The sequence below is a fragment of the Phaseolus vulgaris genome, chromosome 8, assembly GCF_000499845.2.
Source record: "Phaseolus vulgaris cultivar G19833 chromosome 8, P. vulgaris v2.0, whole genome shotgun sequence".
Lineage (NCBI taxonomy): Eukaryota > Viridiplantae > Streptophyta > Magnoliopsida > Fabales > Fabaceae > Phaseolus > Phaseolus vulgaris.
The window spans coordinates 5,754,876-5,761,350 of record NC_023752.2 but is presented as its reverse complement, the minus strand read 5'-3'; positions in this window follow the sequence as shown (position 1 = coordinate 5,761,350).

Here is a 6,475-nt window from a genome sequence, read left to right as displayed (position 1 = left end):
CACACTTGTAGTAATCCGTATTTTGGTCGTATACGTCAAAGTGCAACACAGGACCATTTCCCCATCGAAACGAACAAAAGAAGAGTGTTCCAAAGAAAAAGTTAGGCTGAAAAGTAATTCTGATGTATTGATTAATACGGAGAATATGCGGTCCAAGATCATCATCTTTGGATTTGCAGTGAATGTTTAGATCTTCTTTTCCTTCCAGATGATTCGTAACAAACACATGATTATTTGCCCATGTCAACGTAAGCATGGACAACAAGAGAACGCATCTCACTACCACAGACATTGCAACTTTTAACACTCATTTTTTTGCTAATCACTCTTTCCACTAATGAATCAGTTATACATATATATATATACATATATATATATATACATATATATATATATACATATATATATATAGAGAGAGAGGCTTTAGAATTTTTTTTAAAAAAATAGTTATTCTTTATATTTAATAAATTAAATATTATTTTAGAAATTCAAATAATTATAAATATCTAAATTAATTTCTATTGATGAATAATTTTTAAAGTTATATCTAATTAATTCTCAAGATTTTCACTATAAAAAATAATAATAATTTACTAGATATAATTTATTATTCAATTAAATGTGTATTGAAATTTTATTTGATAACACTAATGGAATTTATTATATAACTAATAATTAAGTATTCAAACATATGTGAGTAATATTTAACGGCTAAATATTATAAAACTAAAGAATAATAATTAATATTTATAATAAAATAATGTATAATTTATTATTGAAAAAGTGATTATTATATATAAAATAAAACGGCTTATTTTTAAAGAAAACTTCATAAATAAACATAAATCCTCTACCCACTATATACCAAAAAAAATTAGTGATCATTTATTATTTTTATTATTATAATTATTATTATTATGATTATCATTACTAATAATATTATTGATATTAATAATAATAATATTATTATTATTATTAATAGTAATAATAGTAACATAATAACAATTTTAATAATCTTACTATTAATAATGTAAATAATAATATTAATATGAGTATTATTATTATTATTATTAAAAACATTAATAATGATATAAATAATAACATTAATATTTTTATTATTGTTATTACTAATAATATTCTTAATAATATTATCAGTGTTACATGTGATTTTAGGTCTGACAAATTGTTTATAGATTTATAAATATTAATTTTATTAATAATACTAATAATATTAATAGTGATCACATTAATAATATTTATTTTGATATAAATTTGTAAAAACATAACTATATTTTGATCTTGACAGTTTTTTTTTTATAATAATTAATACATCTTTTTAATCATCGAGTTAATGGAAGAAGCTTAATACATTACCTAACATTTTAACACACATTAACACTATTTTTTTTAATAGGTAATAAAAAAATAATATAAATATGAATATTGCGATGATCTAATCTATGCATTGGTATTCAAAAGTTATATTAACCTGCATTTCTGAATTTATCTGTACTGAAACAACACATTATGTAATACAATGTTACTTTCTTCAAAATCTATATGTTTGCATCTACTGGTCAGTCATTTATTCACAAATATATGTAGATAATGAAAACAGACTCTGAGTGAATTGGATTTAGACATGCATACATATTAATAACTATAAGAAAATTATTAAATAGAAATCAATTTTTGAGATAAAATATAAATAATTGTTATATTGATTAAATTAGAGACCATTTTAGAGACTAATAAAATTTTTGGTTTATAAATTTGTTTCTATCATTGCTGAATAGTTTTTAAATTGGTATCTAATTAACTACCAAGATTTTTGCTACCAAAGTTAGAATCTAAATAATTGGTAGTTAAAACATTGGTAGCTAATTAGATATCAATTTAGAAACTATTCTAATCGGCTCGAGCTCGGTCGGAGTTCGTACTTATCCATAAAAAATCATTAAACAAACTAAATTTAAAAACAAAAAATAATTATATTTTATATTTAAATAATTAAATATTATTTTAGAAATTAAAATAATTATTAATATATAAATTAATTTCTATTGATGAATATTTTTAAAGTAATATCTAATTAATTGTTAAGATTTTCACCATAAAAAATAATAATAATTAGATATAATTTATTATTCAATTAAATGTGTTTTGAAAATTTATTTAATAACACTAATGGAATTTATTATATAATTAATAATAAAGTATTCAAACATATGTGATTAATATTTAACTGCTTAAATATTATAAAACTATAGAATAATAATTAATATATATATAATAAAATAATGTAAAATTATTTAATGAAAACTGGTTATTATATATAAAAAAACACATTAATTTTTATTTTTAACAAATATATCATAAATAAACATAGATCCTTTACACCAAAATAATTTAGTGATCATATTATTATTTTTATTATAATTATTATTAAAATTATTATGATTATTTTTATTCATAATAATAATATTATTATTATTCTTATTATTATTGTTAACAAAAAATAAAATAACCAATATTAATAGTATTAATAATATTTATAATAATATAAATATTGTTAATATTATTTTTAACAATTTTTTCGTAATAATAGTAATAATATAATTATTATTAAGATTAATAATATAATTATTATTAAGATTAATAATATAAATATTATTAATAGTAAAATTATTTTAATATTTTTTATAATAATAAAAACCATTTTCAATATTGATAATTGTTTAATCTTTAAAATAATAATATCTAATTTAATTAATATAATGATTAATTATTTTTTATTTTTAAATCGTAGATTAGTTATTATATGGGAAAATAATTTAAAATGTAGGATTAATATTCATCTAATATCCAATGAACAGATAAGTTCAAATCTCTACCCCGAACAATGTTTATTCTTACACATGTTCAAGAAGTATATGCTTGTGATTGGTTTTTATAGATTAAAAAAATTAAAATATTATGTTATATATAACTCATTAAAGAAACCAAGGTTTGGCTTTCTTAGTAATCACAGCAGTTAATTTCATTCAAGTTATTCATTAAAGAAACCATTCAACATTTTCCAAGTAAAAGAAAAATTAATTTCAGCCAATGTTACTTTTAATGAATTATATTGTTTTTACCATTGAACAAGATTAGTCATAGAGAAAATTTACCACACGAATAATAAACTGCCGACTAAAAGTTATCTAGTCCAAGAAGATGGAAAGCACACAAAGAAGCTCTAAAAACTTTTATCTCAAGAAAAAAAATTGTTGCATGCTCTTCTATTTTTTTCTAGTTTTATAAATATTATATGTGTAATAGATGCTTTATTTTATACTTAGGTCACAGTTTGGGAAAATTTGGAAGACTATGAAATGTAATATATTTTTGTTTAAAAGACTTGAAGTGTAACACTCTAAAAATACACCTAACTATTACAGTACACGTTCTACATATTTCTATACAAGTTTAGAGTTTTTCGAAACATTTCTAATACATGATTAGGACTTATAGAAATACAAATATTTACAAATTCATAGCTCAAACCAAAACTCTAAAGCCTTTAAGGATCTTCTGCACCTGTAAGATCATCTACTCGTGTACGTAGTACAATTATCGCAGTTCATAACACACAAGAAAAACAAGAGTAAGCTAATGAAAGAAATTTCATAACATATTTAATTCATGCAAAAAAGAACCAATCAAACTAATCATTTATAAACATTTCTTTAAATGTTTTCATATAAAATTTCAATATTAATTTCATCATTCATATAGACCACACATGGATCTATTTTCAATCACAATCATTGGATTTCATTTCAATCTCACTTCGTCTTTTGGATGACTCATTAAGTATGCCCTACCAGAGACTAACACCTGATCCAAAGATTACTAGCGAATTTAAGAGAAAGGATCAGGGTAAGTTCAAATATCCAATACCGAGTGTCTACATGGGACCTGGTGTGTATGAACTCCCTCTCTACTTCTCACCACCTGACATCTTAGTCTATATGACTTAGATCATCAGTGAAGCTAGATGATCTCTGTTAAACATAGACTTTTCATACTTAATGTCATCAACAACAACTCATACATTATCCCAAATGTATGACATCAATTTCATACAATTTTTATCATTCAATCATATAACATTTAAAAATTTATAACATTCAATAACCTTTCCAACATCAAAAACATTATTTAATTTCCAAACTATCAAAATCTAATATTTCAACAAGTTTAAATAATATATAAACAAAAAAAACACCCCTACAAGAGAAATTGGATATTGGGACCACGTCCCCTCCCCATTCAGATCTTCTAGCCTAGGGTGTTATTAAAAAAAAATAAAGTTAGTTTCCTTTACCAATAATTCCTTATTCTGGTGGAAATTCTACCACTAAGAGGGGAACCACTCCATAATTTAGGAACCTAAAGTCAGTTATCCAAATCTTACCAAATTTTAGTATGAGCTTAATCAAGTTGATAGAAACACTTTTCTCAACTGGCTCCACTAATATTGATGACTAAATCAGAGAAAAACAGAGAATAAGGGAACTTTAGAGTAAAAATGAACTTATTCTGTGTGAAAATATGATCGAGTAGAAATGTAGTCTGACTCCTCAACTACTACAGGGTGTGATCAGATTTTGAAATAGATGAGGTATGAGAGAGAAAATTAAGAGAGAAGGGAGAGACACGGAAAAATAGAGAGAAAGTGAGTTGGGAAAAAGAAGAATATGAATGTTGGGGGGAGGGGGGTGTTATTTCCTTTTTTTTCTACGGCTGTTACATTATCTCCACCTTAAAAAAATTTTGTCCTCGAAAATTAGCTTACCATGAAAGATTAGGATATGATTATCTTCTCTTCTATTTTATTCCTCAAGTAGAATCACATGAGATTTTGCAATACTTTGACTATGTTAATGTTTCTAGCATGAAGTTACTTTACTTGAGAACCAACAAATTTAACTGACTCAAGAGAGATCTTTTATTTAACTAAATTAGACATTAGAGTATGATTGTGACCAATTATATATATATATATATATATATATATTTCCTTAGTTGTGATACACGAAAGACATAATAAATGTTGGTTAATGAAAGAGACAAAACAAGTTCGTAAGTAGTAGAACCTATTCTCTTTAGAACATAGCAAGAAGTTATGAACTTTGGATAAACTTCTTATATTTGATTGCTCTCCTTACACCAAGGAATGACGTAACTCTCATAAAATCATAATTATCTATAAAGAAATCTAAAGGTCTTCTTCATTTATCTGCCTCATTTGTCTACCTGATCGAAGATGTCTTCAATCATCATAGTCCTCAAAATTTGGCTCACAATTGTTGATAACCAATGTGATGAAAAAATACGCTATTTTTTTCCTTTTACTTGACTAACTTCCTCTTGGTGCATATCAATGAATGCTTCAATATTTTTTCCCTCCATCTCAAATAGACAATTTAGGTCAACCCTATGATCTTCAAATATTTATGCTAAAAGGTTCTTATCAAGTTGCTTAAGAGATTTTGATGAGACCTAATTCAATGATCCACAACTTTGTTGTATTCTAACATGAATAGAGGCACCTCACACCAACCTCTTTGCAAGCATATCTCTAATAACACTTCTATTATCCAATTCAAGCTTATACTAATATAAGCAACACCAAATTCCAAAGAAATGGAATCCATAGAACCTTGAGATATGTATAACTAAATCAAAATGAATTTTTCCCATATTTATTGGGAGAACCTCTTTTACTTTCTAATGGTCATATGTGGGTGTCAACATCACTAGCTCATTTTTTTCTTCAATATTGAGCTATAATATTCTTATATTCAGAAGGATGCAACATCAATTATTAGAGACTCTACTTAAAACTAAGAGTAAGATCTACCACCATCTCATTCTACCCAATACCATGTGTTAAAGGATTCATTCTCACCCTTATGAAAAGATAAGAATAACTCAACCAAACACACACTTCCTTAACATTAGTTACAGTACCCAATGTCACATTTTCACCACTTTTGTCAAACTAAGACCTCTTATCTCACCCAATTATTTACATTACCTCAAGCTTACCATTCTCTTTCATGGGTAGAACTTGCATAGTCTTCATTAATCCATTCCATATTATTCATAGAATCATTTTTCTTCATTGTGTGTAACAAGTAGGTGATAAAATTCATGGAGATATTATTTCACTCTCATCCCGTGAATCTCAAAACTATGTTAATCTAGTTCCTAGTCATTACTTGTTCGGTCTTTGATTTCTTTGACAAGATAAACGAGTAGCTACATAGTTGACTATATCTTTCTTTATAGGTCAGACAAACAAGGACCTATGGAGCCACTTCCTCTTTATGTTGAACCATCAAAAAGACTTCTTCGAATATTATCTTAGTTATGCATGATGCACATTAAATCATTTTTATAACTTTTATACTAGACTATGCTC